At 38.8% G+C, this 19,083-nt stretch overlaps 1 protein-coding gene across 1 annotated transcript in view; it reads right to left on the bottom strand.

Moving 5' to 3' along the window:
* The window catches only part of CDH7 (cadherin 7), a 144,603-nt gene extending 129,371 nt beyond the window's left edge, over positions 1-15,232 (bottom strand). The window contains exon 1 of the mRNA XM_018571099.1: positions 15,185-15,232. The gene's annotated coding sequence lies outside the window, so the exon portion shown is untranslated. The remainder of the gene's footprint in view (positions 1-15,184) is intronic.
* Positions 15,233-19,083: the final 3,851 nt, after the last annotated feature.

Raw genomic sequence — 19,083 nt, 5'->3', positions numbered from 1 at the left:
CGTTGCATGATGGAATAAATGTCAGCCAAAGTACCGCAGCACTGAATGCTGAAAAATGGCCTGGACAGGAAGGGGGTGTAAACACCGCGCTCAGCAAGTAGTTAAATAAACTAAACATTTGAATCAATGTTAATAGAACTCTTGCCATTTTAGTGAAATATATAAGTTCAATATTTCTATTAAACTTACAAACTTAAAGGAGAACTATGACATGAGTGATTTCCACTCACCTCATAGTTCTAAGCCGACCTGTGACAATGAGACTGTCACAGGTCGGCTCAGTAGATCGGGAGGTGAGAGAACACATACCGGGTTCCCTCACCTCTCGATCCTGTCACGGCTCCCTGCCGTGACAGGGGGAGGGGCTGGATTCCCCTCTCCCCGCTCCGATCTGCCAGCGCTGACTGGCGGAACGGACGGGGGAGGGGGCGGGTAAAGCTGGCTTTGCCTCTAGATAGGCAGAGCCAGCTGTCACTCACGCAGCTGGGCGGATCCCGTCATCTAAGTCGGGATCCGCTCCAGATGCGGCAGTATACTGAGCTTAGGGTAACTGGAGGACGCTAGTTTGTGTCCTCCCGTTACCCCAAGGAGAACTATGGGGAAAAACATTGACCCCATAGTTCTCCTTTAAAACTTAAACTTAACTAAAATTTAGCCTAAACTTAAACTTAAACATACAAACTTATGGGGTCTTAATTATAAAGGAATGCATGTGACTTTCACCAAACATTCAATATTGGTGAATTATCTAAAAAAATACACCTGCACTGAATGTTTGGAGAATGCCAGATTAACTGCTTTATAAATATATGCCCCATAGTGTTAAAATTGCAGTGTAAAAGTGAAACTTATTTTTTGTATTTGTTATTGTAGGTCTGTAGCCTGTATATTTTGTAGTGGAGAGATTTCCATTCCATACACAGCACAATCCCTTTTCTATAAAGGAATGTACAAACCATTATGAGAAATGTTATCACACAGCACTAAATGTTGAGCAAAAAATTACTAGCTATGCATCAATACCCAGAGATTCTTCCTGTCTTGTTTTTATATAAATTGTTGCATTTTTCTTTACACTAGTTCTTTGGAGCTAAACTTTTTCCTATATTTCAAACACAAAAATATTCACTTGACATACTCTTCATACTCTAAGTAACATCTTAAAATGGTCAAGAGAGGACAAAGTGATGTCTTACAGAAAAGAATTGTATCAGGTTCCTAGCTATCTTTTCATAAGAAACATTTTCATTGCAAAGAACAGAGCTGTTGGGACACATTCCTTATTCTGTACACCTTATTCTTCCATTGTCTAACTTTGATAATATATAAGGTCAGTGGATCGCACAGTAAAGCCTTCCTAAAATAGAAGGCGTTCACATTTCTTATTCCTTCACATGTCCCAAAAATAAAATAATTATTTCCTATTTTAGGACAGAGGACAGAGCTATAAAAATAATGTATTTCTGCCCTAACAGCCAAATGCACCTAACAGCCAAATGCACATCCAGAACCATTGGTGCATAGTGCAAATATTTAAAAAATTCAAATTGTGCAAAAAACTGTTTCTGGCAGAGCTTAGAGTGAGTAAAGTAAATAGGTAGAAGGTAAAAAACACACTTGTGCCAGACTGGCAGCTGCTGCAACCTTTGTATAGTGAAACCTCTTTGTTATCAACAATGGAAAACAAATATAAGAGCCAGGCAGGGAGAAGTGTAAGGGCCAAATACATCTCTCCATCCAGCTCTTGGCAACCTTAGATGCTCTTGCCAGCGTCTTGTTGAGCTTCTGGCAACCAATGATTTCACCCCCCCAGCAGGTGCCAACAAGTCTAGGGACGCCGCCCCGCATTCACATTCTTCTCTTGTCCTCTGAGGATTAATCCTTTTTTACAGGGTCTCCCAGTGGCATAGTGAATGTCCAGGAAGAAGTGTTAGCTTGGTGGTATAAGGATCCAGCAGAAAAGCTAATGCTTGTGGCCAACAAAGGATCCTAAAAAGAGAACTGTTAACCACTTGCTGACCAGGTGTTTAGACCCCCTTCCTGGCAAGGCCATTTTTCAGTATTCAGCGCGGCGTTTCTTTGACTGACATTTATTCCGTCATGCACTGCTGTACTGAAATAATTGTTATACCATTTTTGGGGAGCTTTCTTTTGGTGGTATTTAATCACCACTGGGGTTTTTATTTGTTACTATATTAAGAAAAAATGTCAGAAAATTTTGAAAAAAAAGAAGTTCGTTTACATTATGTTAGGAAACAATTATTATTACCCATTTTTTTGGTAAAATATAAAAAAGGGGGGTCACGTCGGGTAAATAGACACCAAACATGTTAAGCTTTAAAATTGTGCGCACCCGCGAAATCACAGAAAACTACCATACCCAAAAGTGACCATAGGCGACGCTTTTGAGCTTTTACTGATCATCAGTTTAGTGTTATCAGTGATTGATGGCAATAGAATTATTGCTCTCACTGGGACGTTAGCGGCGATATGTAACATGTGTGATGTAATGGGCACAATCACCGTTTTTGCACCATGCATGTATGTATGGGTGGGGACTTTTTACATTTTTTTAAATTTTTAATTCTTTTTTATGTGTAACTTTAAGGGGTTTTTTTTGGAAACTTTTTATTTTTTTCCTATTTTCTTTCACTTAACTTTATTGCTGTCACATAGGGGGCTAATAAAACCCCCCTATGTGATAGCAAAGGTATGTGACAGGTCCTCTTTATGGAGACATCAGGGGTCTCCAAGACCCCTAATGTCACTGAGGACACCCCTGAAGAAGCTGATGAAGCAGAGATCTGCTTCATCAGCTTCTCAAGCTGGAAAGTGACACAAGAATGCGGAAGTGATGTAATATACATCACTTCCGCATTCTGACAGCGGAGAGGGGACCGGAGGCAAATCGTGTACCAATCTCCCTCTGATCCCCTGTGACAGAGACACTATGCTGGTCCTTGCACCAAAGCACAGCGGAGCCCAGGACCAGCGTGACAGCGGGAGGGGGAGGAGCGCTGAGGGGGACACACACGGATCGGCACCCCATACAAGCGATCCACCGGCTCTATGGCTTGCGGATCGCTTGTATGTTAACAGGCATCTCTGCCTGTTTTTTAATTTTGGGACTTTCCCGCTAGGGGGCGTGGCTGAGTGGACGTCTAAAGACGCCCGCTCAGATCCAGGGAGCTGGTTAAAATAAGTTCTTTCTTAAGTGTTAAGGTCTTTAAAGTGTGTCTTAGAGGAAAGACATATCTCAGCAACAATTATGTGCAACAAAAACATATCCTGCTGGGTCATTTTTTTGCTAATGTGCTGTTTGGAAGAAAAAGTGGGTCATAACGATATCATATGATACTAGTTTTAGACAGGCCCTAAAATTCATAAAGCGTAGCGTGCACACTCCTGTCCATGCAACAATGTGCGCAACTTGTGACAGATTAATGTAACTGTAGACAAATCCATTTAGCAACCAACCCAACATGCTTTAGTAGTGGAGTGCATGGTTAACGTTGGTACTGTAGCAACATGTACAAAGAGAAAGACAGCACTCATCCCAAAAAAACTCAGGTTTTTAATGAAGTAGAAAAATGATATAGTGAAAACAAGGATAGTACCAATGTTTCAGGGCTATGAAGGTCACCTTTCTCAAGGTGACAAGCTTGTTCAGTCCTAATCAACACAGATGTGTGGATATGTACAGAGACTGTAGGGTGTTGCCTAGGCTACGCTATATTACCTTTGCTTTTGCTTTTAACAGTGAAAGCCTCCCACCCATGTGGTCTGCGGTATTTTTTTAAAGACTTTCTAACTTGTTTTTACTGTCTGGACTTTTATTTTGTGAATTTATGTAAATAAATAACAAAAAAATATAAATTGATTTATTTAGAGCCTATAGACCAACAACAAGCATTGCAGAAAGTGTTCCTCCTTAGCCACCCTGCTCAAATTCTGTCTGTTTTACAGTTTTACAGTTATAAAAGTCAGCTTCACTTTCTTTCAAATATCAGTGAATATCACCTCTTCTACTTTTGAGAAACACATGTAAAAATATTATATTCTTTACTGTGCTCAGTTGGTATATAGCACAGCTGCTTCAAGTTGATTTCATTCTATTACAAGGCAGGTGGGTAAAGGAAAATTCCTGAGCACAGAGTATATCATACTGTATATATGGTATATTCTAGGTCTATGTGTGGCCAGGTGCTGATGGACAAGCTACAAACTTATGAATCAGTAGTGACAATGCTGATAGCCATACTCCCTACAACACTTTTTCATCCGTCTGTAGTGAAATCAGGCACATAGTGCCCTGAATTCAGGAGCAGTGCAGCATTGTTGCCAAAACATCACAGGAAACAGCATTAGGTTGACTTCACAGAAAGGCTCAACGGGTATTTGTAGGACATTTGCAGATGAACCTTTAATTAAGTGCTGCAGCATATCATTTTTATATATGTTAATGGCAGGCCATAGTTCTGCTTTAACAAGCATAGGGAGTGGGGCTCTTTAAATCGAACAGTGGTCGGTCCATACTGATTTGTTCATCCATTTCATACTCGTACTATTTTTAGTTTTACTGTCTGCATGTAAATTTGGTGTAATAATGTGCCTATATTTGCCATCTGTAAGATGCTTTGCACTTCAGGTAAATTGGGTTAGCTTCTCCACCCCTCATCCAGCCTTTAGAATTTGTCAGTATGGAAAGAAAAATGTTATCCTTCTACTGTGCTTTCTGTGTAACAAGGAGAATGTCAGCTCTCATCTGAGAGCACTGACACTACTAGTCCTGGCTGTCAATGTCAGCCAGAGATTGCAGACAGGGTGCCAGGAAGCATTTCATTTGGTCGTTGGCACTAAGATCACAGTTAACAGAACACAACTTGATCGCTGTATGTTTCTTCTTTGCGTCAAGAAATCTTACAGTGGAGTACAGACCAAGGAGAGCATAAGATGGACCTGCAACAGGGCTTTTCTTCTCTTAGATCAGAGGAAGACAAAATGATCGGAGGGAGGGAAATGGGAATGAGAGAGAGAGAGATGCTTAGCCCTCTTTATTTTCAATGTACACTATAACCGTGGGTAAATTAATTAGTAGCTTCATCAATATGACAAGGACGCTCAGCTATACATGAGAATTTCCACCCTTCAAGCACAATATGTCTCTCTTCTCTGTTCATTAATGCTATCCATTTGACTTAAAGCTGAACTCCAGGCAGATGTAAAAAAAATTTTAATTCAGCCATCTATTTACTAGGAAAAGGATAACATGAATGTTTATAAGTAACTATTATGCATACTTAAATTTGTCTCATGATCAGCCTCTTGTAATGCCCTGGGAGATTAGCAGAGCAGCAGGTTAGGGCTCTGATGCTTTGTACATCGATGTGTTATCAGTTTGAATATGCTTACTATAGGAGATGACAGAGGGGTGACTTCATCAGTGTCTAGCTTCTTCTTCATTGTAGAGTCGCAAGATTTTATTACTTAACAATCTCCAATGCAGTAGAGCAAAAGCACAGTCACCAAACTTGATATTCTGTCTGGCAGGGGTGCCTACATCATAATATTTGCTGAACAGAATTTCAACTGCTCTGGTAAGTTAAGAAAGAGCATATACCGTGTTTCCCCGAAAATAAGACAGTGTCTTATTTTATTTTTTTCACGAAAAAAGACACTAGGTCTTATTTTCGGGGGATGTCTTACCTGGCTGCAGCTGTCCGCTCTGCCGTCCAGGGAGCCACAAACAGGTGGGTGGGCGTGCGGGTGTGTCTGGCAGGGGGGCCGGAGGGAGCTGCCTCTCCGCTCTTTATTTAGATATATATAGATATATCTATCTATCGAGATAGATAGATATATCTATCTATATATATCTATACACATAGATATATATAGATAGATATATCTATATATATATTATTTTTTACCTGTTCCTTTGTAACATGGAATGATTAATGATTACATAGACATATTAGCAAAATGTGCATATATTTGGGATTACTTGCAAATTAAAGTGTTTTTTTTTTATATTTGCCTCTAGAGACACTTTTATTTAGGTAAAATCAAGTGCATCAAAGAAAATGGTGTGCAAAGTATTACAGTTTGTTTTCTTTAAAAATCAGCCACAGCCTGAGTAGAACAGCCTTCCCAGCATGGCTCAGAATGGGACGCTCCCTCTCTGTGCAGATGTCCAAATCAGAGCCAGCAGGGAGCAGGAGCTTTGCCGATTGCTGAGCTATAGGTCTGACTCAGGAGGGGGTGTGTCGGACCTCTGCAATAAGGCCACTGCTTCAACACAGAGAGCAAGGGTTGCACTCTGTAACATGCTGGAAGGGGATATACATATCTTAGTTGCTTTAGAAAGAAGACAAATTGTAAGATATTAAACACCTTTTTTTCGATGCACCTAGAATTTATTGGGCTGATTTAAACTAAAGGTTTTAATTGGGCCTTAAATGCAATATCTTTTACCTTTCCAAAAAGTACAAAAAAGAAAAAGTACTTTTAAAATAGTTAAATAAAGAAGAATATGCGCAAAACCACTATACATTTCTTTTAAAGAAACTGAAGATTTCATCTTTGACAAAGGCCTTATTTCACTGGGTCTAGCATCCATGATTTCAGATTTTGCCCTGCAGTTTTACCCCCAGATAAAACCTGGTAATGCACATGGACTGCTGAAATGTATACAGTGTATACATTATATATAATTATAAGAGAATTCCCTTCACTTTGTAGAGTTTTCCGCTGACTTCCTGCTGCATCTCCAAGACAGAAAGTGCATAAAAATAGCCCCAACATGACACAGTTAGCAAAAACTAAACAAGGGTTTTGACCTTTCCCCACTGTAACTAAGTAACTTTTTAAGTATCTCTAAACAGGAATGGGACTCTTGAAGCTGTTCCCAAGGCAGGTGGAGGGCAAAGTACTAGCCACCAGTATCGCCTGTGGTCTCACTTATTCTGAGGTATTCACTGAAGTGTAAAACAAATATACCTGAACTTTCCCTCATCTGCATAATAAACCTAGATTTCAAGTGAAAATGAATATAGCCCATGACTGATTCATCCCCATGACTCCTTCACAATTTCCATCTCTTTAATCAGAATGTACCGCAAGTCACTTGAAATTTCATAGCAAACACCAATGTGACCCAAAATGACTAAAGAACATTGTTGAGAATTGTTGAATCATATTGATGACACGATATTTTAACTGATAAAAACAGAAACCACACAATGTAGTCATATACAGCAGTTATTTTGCTTTCCTCAACCAATAAAGATGCATATTTGAATAGTGTTATAGTGATACATGTGTCCTGTTTACTTTTAATAAAGTAGCTTTAACCCCCTAACTAAATTACATTTAGTTTGCTAAAGCACTGTGTATTATAAAAACTTGTTTAAAAAAAAAAAAAACCTTGTTTTCACTTTATATCTTTTGTTGCATAATGGCACTACTGATTTCCTGCAGCCTTTTTTCAGCCATTTCCTGTCTGAATGCATGCACCCCAGTGATGGCTGCATGGCATTTTTCAGGAAAGGTTTCCTAAAGGTGACAACAGGGGGCCGTGCCTGTGCATGGTATGTTGGTGCAAACGCTTGTAGGTTCCATTGTGGGAGCATGTCACAGGGTGGCAATGGTGGGAAACATTTGGGAGACAAGGACATAGCATTGCCACCCTACAACAAGAAGTACCTGAACAAGGACTTTCATGGCAGACTCACCAGGTATTGTTTGAATGAAAGCATTGATAATTACTTTTGATTTTGGGATTTGCACCAAAGAATCATAGCGTAACCTTTTCTTAAAAAAATATTGCTTTGTATTCTGCTTGATTTAGCACGGTTATGCACAAAGCAGCTCAATCCAGTACAATTGTTATTTGCAGTGTGTAGTTTTTTTGTCTGAAAAAGAGCATTTTAAAAGGGCAGAGTTCTCCAGCACAGCCTTTATCTGACAGCATATTTTTCTGCTACTGAACTATGCTTATGCTCTGCTTTAAGGCAGAATTAAGCTCAGAAATAGCAAATTACCAAAAGAACCAATGTATACTGCACATGTAGACGGCACGACTTTCATTATTTCCTCACTACTATCCCAGCTCAATTAGTGTCTCTTTTGTCAGTGCTACAGTGACACCCACTGGTTATCACTGACAGTCACGATCGGATAGTCTCCCTGCAGAGTGACATATTCTTATGATGGAGTTATTCCTCCATCAGCTTACATTGTTATGCTACTGTACTTTACGTCATGTCTTTAGCCTCCTTTTAAAATAATGTTATAGAGGACTACAGCTTAATATGCGTAACAGTATGTTTTTTTCGCACAAAAACAAATTTCCATTTTTAAAAAAAATAGACTTGCATTTTACAATGCCTTAATGAATCCAAAAGTGTCAGAGCATTTTATATATTCATAGAATTTGCTTATATCACACTTTTGTTTAATCTGTCACATAACAGTGACTGTATCAGGTATAAATAAAGCATCAATAATTATAATGTGTGTTTGTTGATGTTGTACTTATCTTGTCAAAAGCACATGTATAAACATATCAGCTTACAGAAGCCCAGAGAAAGGAAACTGCAAATAATGAAAAGGCTAGTCGAGACAAAATATATAATTAGTTCAAACTAAGTGTGGGCCTAGATTCAGACCAGTTTGCTGGTAGAAAAAGCATTAAGTATTGAAAATATTAAAACATGCCATAGATAAGTCTGAACATCTGAGCATTTTAAAGATTTCTCTAAATTATAGAACCTGCAACAAGTCAGTGTAAATTCATGAACATTCTGCAGATGAGTTCGACCATTAAGACATATGGCACATTTCAAGACACATGCAATATGTTCTAAATAACTTGATATACCTCAAGGAGGTCTGGCAATCACTAAAAACTGCAGAATACTCTATGCATCAAAGACATGAGATACCAAAGGTTGACCTAAGCTATGTTCGTAGAACTGCAAAAGGGGGGTACCTGAAACAAATTTTCAACATCTGCAAGGTTCCCCAACCATAAGGTCTTTAATGGTATTTTGAACCATGCAATTTCGGTGATTGCAACAATCGGGCAGCACCATTTCATTGATTTCAGTTGCATATTCACACAAAGCATTCTTAGCGCAGGCCAACCAGAGACTAAAAAACACACTCATTGAATCTAGAGTCCATGTGAACTTTGCTGCAGTCTAAGATATATTCAGGTCTGTTTAAACCAGGGTTCTATAACTTCAGTTGAGAGCTGCATACAGTTCAGGATTTTTAGGAGTCATATTATTAACTGATGACTTTGTTCATTCATTCATTTATTCACAACTGTCTAAAAGAGAAATCCTAAAATATGTGACAATGTCAGATCTGAGGACTACAATTTCATAGAATAATAAGTACCACAGATGTAAGTGTGACTGTGCCCAGACTGTAGAAATTTAGGACCTATTCACTCCAGTGGGCCTTGGAAGCGCATGCGTTAAGATGCGTTGCATAAGGCAACATAACTGAGCTGTAATACATCTCAATGCATGAAAACTATAGGTTTGGCTGCATTTTTCTGCAGTACAGTGCACAGAAATGCACATCATGTATTGTGGTGTGTGGTAACACAACTATATTCTGGAGATCCAATGTATGTAAGGCCAGACTCAAAAGTGAGGACCTCGATGTAAAACGTTTATTCCCAGGAATCTAAAACGTTACAAGCATAACAAGATCCACAGGTTCTAAGAGGCACAGGCTTAGAGCCCCTAGGTCTTGTTATGTTTGTAATGTTTTAGATTCCTGGGAATAAACTTTTTACATCAAGGTCCTGGCTGTTGAGTGCAGCTTTACATACATTAGATTACTAGTGACGGCTGTGATGTGCCTCTGTCGAGACTGATGAGGCATGTGAATATTGGCACTGCTGATATTGTTTGGGCACTGCTGATATTCACACGCCCATGTTTGGGCATGTGAATATCAGCAGTGTCTTTTTCAAAAACGTTTCTATATTCTGAAGATGCTTTGAATAATAGCATTGCAATGCTCCAACTCATGGATGGAGTGATACTGCGTGTTGCAATAATGTACACACCTTAAAGTATTAACATATCTTTAAAATTAAGCCCTAACTGATCTCTGTAGCTGCAGGCACTGTGGATAAAATCACCCTCAAAGTTCACAACATAGAGTCTTCACTTGGGTTTCAGTCAGTTTCTTCACCTGCTGTGTGCTTACATTAGAAGGCAGGCAGGCTGTTAAGTCCCTACTAACCAAAGAAATAAGGGGAGAGGAGCTGAAATTGCAGGGGTACTGTTGTGAAAGATACATTTCCCCACAGTACATGCAGTTACAAAGGTGCTTTTTTAAATCACCTTTATTGCTTGTTACTTTAATGTCCATAGTCTGTGCACTGGTGTACAAAAAATGTGTTTGGCAAAATTATTCTATACTGAGGAACCCTGGCAGCTTTTAATAAAGGACTGGTCTCTCCATATTATTAAAAACTATTAGAGTATATAATTAATATTCCAAATTGTTTAAAATTGTATTTTCTTAACACAGAATAGTTATTCATTACTATTAGAATAGTAAACCTCCCTCATTAGTTACATGAGCTGGCTTTCTGGGGCTCTATCAACACCAATAAACAAATAAATAAATGAGCTTATACCGGTAGAAGTTTTTTAATAAAAGATTTGCATGGACAGCCACCATATAGCCACCATATGGGCAACTAGAGGACTCAAAGTGGGTTTCTAGTGTCCAACTAAAAGGAAAGCTAACATACCGAATGACACCAAGTGCACAGGCAGGGCTTTCTAGGCTACCAAACTGGTCATGTATTTGTTGACAATAGCTACATCCCTACATGTATTTCAATTGTAGTAATAAGTGCTTCTTACAATCGGACATAAAAAGCCATCATTTGTAAATAAGGTAGACATGCCAATATATACTTAGCTGTCAATGCAGTTCAAAATGGGAAAACATACTGAAATTTACATTTCCTTGAACAACTAGAAGAATACAGGTCCACTGTTTTTGTATTGTAAAGGCCACCATCAAAACAACAGTAATTAAAGAGCCTAATTCACACGATGGCATACAACCTGAACTAAAATTGAAAAAGGGAGCTCATGCTTTATTTATTAAGAAAAACAGCAATCTGAAAAATTCTATAACCTTTCAGATTTCAAAACAGAAATCATACTTCATTGTTTGAAAGGTTCTAAACAACTTATATTTGAAACCAGCTGCATCGCCTGTAAGGCTTAGAGTATAACCTGGCTCATAGCATGTGTACTTGTATAACTATGACTGTTGGTCCTTCAAAAAGTACCAAGGGTTCTCTAAAAGCACTAATTCACTCAAAATTAGTTTCTACTAAGGTTTGCCATCAGTGTAACATGGCAACAGCTTTTATTATCTCTCGGATACCCTAGTAAAGAGCTCTCTTCCAAAGTATACTGTTCTCTTACTAACTATCACTTCTCCTGTTGCAGCTACAGGGGGAAGTTTACTGGTTCTGCTTTATTTTCCCTATTGTAGTATGTGTAAAACATCCTACAAAGGAATTCTCTCTCATTATTACCATGGAAGGTGAAGGCATGTGCAAAGTTCTCAATGGCAGAGGTCCTTGGAGAGCTAAAAAGCTGTTTCAATATTTAATTTAAGAGATAAAAGGCCATGCTCATCTGGATAGTGCCTGGTGCCAAATGTCCCCAAATCAGCAGGTTTAGAAAAAGTGTACTTAATCAAATATTTGTAGAGTATTGCTTGTATGCAAATATCAATCCATGCTTGTCATCAATCTAAATTGCTGGGCCCTCCCCAACAGGAGTGGGTCCCCGTCTAGGGTGGTGCTTTTTTGAAAACAGCTCCTGTGAAATTAAACACTTAGGAAACCTATATTGTGACCAATATGGGATTGCCATTGTTTAAATTCTTGAAATGCTTGAAAATGCTGGTTGCTCCTGGCTCCAATAATTTCACAAGTCACAAGTGGCTGTCGGCATACTTGTATAGAGACAGTGAATTCTTCATTACAGGTTTCCTTTAATGTTGTATTTACTTTACAATAACTTTTAATCCACGAAAATAACATTATGGGTTGACATTTGAATTTTTACTAAAAATCAAGTAGATTAGAGTGCAATACAACAAAACATTTATAATTTGTCTATTTTCTAGACAATAAAAGTTGCTTCATGAGTAGACACCATCATTACCTAAAAGAGTGGCCAACTTCATTATATCCATGTATAAGATAATTGCACCAATATCCAAAAACAAATTAGGTGCTCATGCCACTCAGTGAAGTCTAAAATACAGTCATATTAATCACAAAATCCATTGTTTTACAGTGTACACAGGGAGCTTTTTGTATGTATATTGTTTATAGCACAGGCAACTGAGGATACAAAAAAAAAGCTCAGCGAGTCACAGGCCAGGATAATTAACAAGGTAAAGTTGTAATCTACAAATAACATACACAGTAGCAGTGAAGTCTATGCACATGATGCATGATGTGCCAGCTGGCTAGCAGCTCCCTATTGTTTCATGTATAAATATAGAAATATTCTAGGTTTCTTAAAATAGCTCTGTATACCTGTATACTATTGCTGGAGGAAAACTGAAATTAGAGATGAACTGTTCCACCACAAACACATAACTGGCATCAGTTACTCCAATACAAAGACGGTCAAAAACCACACAAGGTTTTGAAATTATACTAAATGAGCTTAAATGAACACCAGAGTATGGACTGCACTTCCATCAGACACCCCCTGTGTTTGCATTTGGGTGCATTTGTCTGCCATTAATTTTGAGAAAATCTGTATGGTAAATGCAGGTGCAATGCACACTGCTGCATTTAATTTGCTTTAAAAACCCAGGAGGCCATGCAGCATTTGGGCTCACTTACATTAAGTTAAAAGCAGTAGGGTACACGCAGCCCAAGCCCCAGTGTACACATACCCTAATAGCTAAGGAATTATAGGTAAGAACTTCTGACAATTATGCAAATTGATGTTCATTTTAGTGAAAGATAATTAATTAAAAGGTAAACTGAGGTGAAAAGGAAATCACCAGTTGCAGCTGAATTTGTTTTGCAATGAAACAGCCACGTGAAGAAAAAAAATAGATAAGAAACATGAGTAAAATGCAACTGTGAACCACAGGTAATGACTATCCTAATTGCCAATAGCAGTGTTGGGTTGGGTATCAGATTATTAAATTATGGAAAAAAAATGCTAAAGTTTTACTGGCTCACTGCTGTAATGCTGCCCAGATTTTGCCTATGCTACTGTAACCTTTCTGGTGACACTGAAGGTTATCTGGCTTCTTAATATTCAGCAAAATACCAAAAATAGAAAATGTGTGCTTTGGTGACATCTGCATTCCTGCTGTAGAATACACACACCGGTGACTTATAAAGCATAATTAAATAGCCTCCAAAAATATTTTACTGTTTTGTTTATTCATTTTTATTTCTACTTTATATCCTGTAGCTTAACTATCTTATTGTGCAACAGTTGCATAACAATGTAAAAAAAGTAGCATAAATACTACTGCCATTGATGTATAAACCTACTGTATGTACTGCACATGGTCTAATGCAGGAATGTAAAGAATAAGCTTGTCACTATCAGACCTCAATTCTGAAATGTCACACATATGTAATTTACTAGGCTCTACTGTAAGTATCTAATTATTTTCTTCACACTGGTGGCAGTGAGTCCTTGTTTCCCTTAATTTACTTTTGCTTTGAGAGACTGGCTGTGGATGCATTATGCTCAGCAATGTCAGAATTCACTTTCACATACTGTTTCTCATGGCTTAATAGTGTGACCAGCTTAAAATGAATTATCAATACTCATACTTTATGGACTGCAGGTACTACTAGGTACAAGTTAGCTCAGGTGGCTGCTATGCAGTGTACCTGCCAGGACTTTGTTTCGTCATTTGAGTTAAACATCTTTAGCACAAACCTGATAAAGCTTAATGCATAGCCTATTGATTTTTCTCAGTAACACAATGCTTTGATACATCATTTTTGACCTAATCAAAGTGTTATACTAGTAAGCATCTTCTGCGGTGACTCCAAATATGAGATGACATTGATAATAAATAGCTAGCCTGATGAAACACAACACTTAGATATTACTCATGCAAATCAAAGCTAGCAAAAAAAAAAGTGGAAAGCAAATGCACATGACCTTTGTAATCTGCTAGAACAGGTAATTTGTATTCTTAACCAAATTGCTAGCAAAGCACTCTGCAGTCTCCAGTTATATTTATTACCTGTGTGTTATAATGTGCAGAGTATGCGCTTATGAGGACCACAGAAAGCAAAGGATAGATAAATAGTTAAATCCCCCTAGCTCTTTCAGTAACTACATGCTCACTTCATATATAAATACACATGTACACGGAGTAGAGCCAATACTGAGATCATAATTTTGCATTACAGAGAATAACCTGACACTGCCAAGGAAGTCATGCTTAACACAACCCTCTGTGACCCTAGCTACAGCTTGAATTGCCAGGAACACTGTGATGAACTACCATGCTGCACGCACAGTGAAAGTCTGAGCACTTAAAAGAACAGGTCATCAAGCTTTTAACCTAACCTGTGTTAGACAAGCTGCTCAGCAGATGATTAAGATGTGCATTTTTTGCATCAGGAGCTTTTGAAGATGACAGTTCTCACTACAGTTATCAGAAGCATCTATTAGTGTCAAAATAACACAAACACACCTTGAAAGTAAAGGAGAGCAGGTATCAGTAGCAGAGCGAAATGAATATTTACCTTACTCCTAATTTCGGATTCCTGCAAGTCCTTTCTAAATTGGCTGTTCTGCCTGAAAGGCATTCTCCTGATATCTTCCTATTCCCGTCTATCCCTCCTTCCCTTCTGCGCTTTCTCATTTGAAGCATGCTTTTTTTTTTTTTTTTTGTAGACTTGCCTTTTTATATGCTTACTGGCAGCAGGTCTTTTTTATCTCTTTTCAAAGCCACCTCTGAATAAAATGGAAGTAACTTCTAAATGTCATTGATGCTGCATGCAAATGATGCATCTTTCTGTGGCATGGAACAGAATGCTAGGCTACTATTTCCCTGGAATGAACTGCTTTACAAATAATCCACTGCACAAAAGAGTCCAAAAATAATAACTGCTGAATTATCTTACCTTTATTTCTCTTCTTGTGGAGCCAAATGACGAATTATGTAAATCCCCTGCGCGTTGTGTTAAGCTGGTACCTGCTCCCAGAGACATGTGCTTGCTTCTGTCACAAGGAGAACTTAGTGATGCTCTGCTTTGGGCAGACTGAGATGGAGTAACAGCAGCTCAGTGCTATCAGGGGCTCTGAACTGCTGGGAGAACATGCTCTGTGGTCTGACTAGCTCATCTCACAATAGGAAAAGGCAGCCCAGTGACTTTGCCTGTTTTCTGTTTCTCCTGGATACAGCAGCTGCTAATCAAAGGAAATCCAAAGCTTGAGCATCCTTATTGACAGGAGGTGCAGATGGAGTCCTCTGTATAAAATCAGTAGAGGGCTATGAAAAGGGGGTGGGACAGACTCCTATCTATCTCATGTGAACTATTTGCATTTGAAAGAGCTTCAGGAAAGAGTTTAAGATTTTTTTTCCTAGCTTGTCATTAGGAACCGTGATCAATTGAGCTCCTGAGGCACGAAGCCAGAGCCAGAAAAGCGAACTAACAACTTAGATGTTTTTTGCTTTATAGTTTTGCCCTTTCAATCTCTCCAGCGTGCCCTAGTTCCACTCTCCTTACTTCTGTATATTTTGCACCCTGCTGTGTTATCTGGTGTAAAATCCCACTGTATGATTTAGTCTCAGTATGATACTCATCTTCAAGAGAGAGTCCTGTGTCTAAACACTTTCGAACAATAGAATCAGGTTAGGTATACAGAGCTGCTGAAAATACGGTGCCTATTGCTCCAGTTTCCTCTTGTATTGCTATTGTGAGTGCCAGAGAGATACAGGAGAGGCACTGCAGGATAATTCACATCTGCTTTATCTTTGCAACATTACATTGTTTTATGTCCTTATTTGTTTTTATGTTCCTTCATTAAATACTTTCAAACTTTCTGTACCTGTGTAGTCAATACATACATCCATACAAATGCAACAAATACATAAATCCATTACAATGCAACAATTACATTGGTCTATGCACAAATATTTGATTCTTATGTCACAAAGTGACATATTTGTAGCACATTGCCTGAATGTAAAATGTATCTAAACCCCCAAAACAAACATTTTATATCCTGTGATTTACCAGTCCTTTAGGCTTCAGTCACACTGGCCACTTGCATTTTTGTCCTCTATATGCAGAAGAAAATCTGTAACGCTGAATGCGTCTAGATGCTTTAAATGACCAGCATTTACATGTGTTTATGTGCATTTACATGCATATGTGTTTATATGCATCTGGTACCAAATTCTAGCATCAAAAAATGTGTTTTGGTGTGTTTACATGCATTTTGGTGCGTTTAGAAGTTCAAACTGATTTCTAGATGCACCTGACTTCTATTTTTTGAGAACACAGATAAGCTGAGCATGTTCGGCCGACCTGAAGCCACATGAAGCCACCCGATGTACGGCTGATTTCAGTAGACATGTGCACCAGCAAAAAATTTGTTTAGCATTTGACAGCTGAGAATGTCAAATGGGCGGAGCGAGCCGTGACGCCATGGCTCGCTCCGCCCATCTTTTAGTGAATGGGTAGGGGTACAAGTACCCCTTACTCATGCACATGGGGGGGGGGGCGGCATCTGGGTGCCCCCTTATTTAAAGCGGTACCCTGATGCAAATAAGTTCCCTTGCCTATGGCAAGCCTGTCCTCTAACCACTACTCTATAGCCTCTGTATTTTAAGCATAGATGTGTTGTAGAGCTAAAATGTTGTCATTTTTTTCCCCTAATGTCATTTTGCTGCAACGAAATTCGTCCAATAATGAATTTCGGGAAATCGGGAATTTCGGATTCGTTTGCATTCATCTTAGCTGTAATTCGGAATTCGGATGCATCCGAATCTCCGAATTTCCGAAAATTCGTCCGAAACGAATTTCGGAACGAACCGAATCGCACATGTCTAGATTTCAGCCGGTATATGGCTGAAATCAGCCTTACCAGCCTGAAGTGAATAGCCGAACAGCGTATATATATATATATATATATATACATACATACATTGACACACACAAAAGTATGTGTCCAAGAGGGGAGAAAGGCATGGCACAATCTATGGCAAATGTCCCCCGCCTGTGTCCCCCTGTCCCACTTTATATCTCACCTGACCTTCCTTCAAGCATCCCTCCCTCTGCTGTTACTCTACTTCCTTTCCAGCATGCCCCTTATAATCCTTTTGTCAGTCATCAAAACCTTCCTTACTGTTCCGTGCATTTGATGGGTGCCTTATGCAAGTGTGTAGGCAATATGAATACTTTTATGTGTACTTTAGCTTTTCTTTTGTGACACACCTTGCATAATATAAATACTGTATAGAGGTTGCTCATTTTTGCAACTAGATCCTGACCTCTGAATGCAACTTATATCTCTGAACCGTGCATGCCTCCATCACTCAGCTTACTAATATATACTACTATGTATGTTAAAGAAGAACTTCAGGCAAATAAAATCTCAATCCTTGTAGTGGGGCTACCCATGCACTGCAAGGGTTAAGTGCGTATTTTGCCTTTCACCCCTGTGCTCCAGTGGTCCATATTACCTAAATATTCATAAAGATGCAAAAAGTTATTTTTTATGCAGATATACAGTATTTGCATTTACATACCAAATGAAACATCTAAAAGGGAGTAAGTTGATCTCTTCGGACACCCATGATTGTTAAACTATCACAACTGAAAATACATTTTTTTGTTGAAGGGCATCTAAACCCAAAAACAAAAATTTAATATAATACAGCTTACCAATCCGTTACTTTCACCTGATGATCCTGCCAGTAACATACTTTCTGTTGTAGAGTGGCTATACTCTACATCTATCTATCGATCTAGATGTAGCCACTCTTTGCCTGCATCATTGTCAACCTGTTGAGAGGGTAAATAGACAAGAAGATTTTACATGAATGACTAACAAATTAAAACCTAACTAGTTAAAAATTTGAAGTAGTTACATAAACTGTTTTTTTTTATGTTTTGGGGTAAAGATTGTAAGCAGATGAATAAAAACTAACCATTGTAAGCCTCTCCTGTAAATGTTAAATTGTTTGTCTCAACGCCAACTTTCACTTTTGCTGTACAGCAGGGTCTGTTAAAGGAAGTTGAACAATAACAGACTTACTGGCAGTATCAACAGGTGAAGATTAATGAAAAAAAAGCCAAAAGATATAGCTATCGCATTTAAGGATTGATAAGTAGTGATGAGTAATCCGGCTTGGATTTTGTTTGCTGGGAAATTTGCTGAGCCCAGCCAGAAATCCCGGTTTGGTACAGGTTCTAGAGGACTGAACCCAGGGTTGCCTGTCCTAGCAACCAATTATGCTGTGCAGCCCAGTGTCATTGGTTGCTAGAGCCCTAAAAGCTGGGACACACAATGTCATTGGTTACTAGGCCACAGGTGGGGCACCGTAACAACCATTGATGCAATGGGGCCACCAACATCTTAGCAACCATTGATGCTGTGCAGGCCAAACCGCTTGTCCGTTTTACCAAAATGTCAACAGCTTGGGATTGGCTTGAACTCATATAGGACTCGGACCAGAAGCTTGTCCCTACTAGTAATCCACTAAATATTATATTATCGTTTCAGAGATTAGATACATTTTGTGCTTCACATAGAGTGGGAAAATACTGAATCCCTGTCAGGTTTTTTTTGCTGTCTGTGCCCACTTGAAAATTTGTGCTGGTGACCATTGTTAGAGACACAAAAAGTGATAAGAATTCCAAGTTTTATGGTTGTCAGTAGGTCAAGAGGGGACAACTGAATAAGATGGGATATTGCTTCCCTTTGAAGAGGTTTCCTCTTACTTCCTGTTGTGACTTCAGGAAGTGAATGCAAATATCCCTAATGAGACACAGGCAGAAAAAAAAAAGATAAT

This window comes from Nanorana parkeri, unplaced genomic scaffold, assembly GCF_000935625.1.
Source record: "Nanorana parkeri isolate BGI_ZX_2015 unplaced genomic scaffold, ASM93562v1 scaffold1676, whole genome shotgun sequence".
Classification (NCBI taxonomy): Eukaryota; Metazoa; Chordata; class Amphibia; order Anura; family Dicroglossidae; genus Nanorana; species Nanorana parkeri.
Note: the sequence above shows the minus strand (reverse complement) of the source record. Positions and strands in the feature narration are given on the sequence as shown.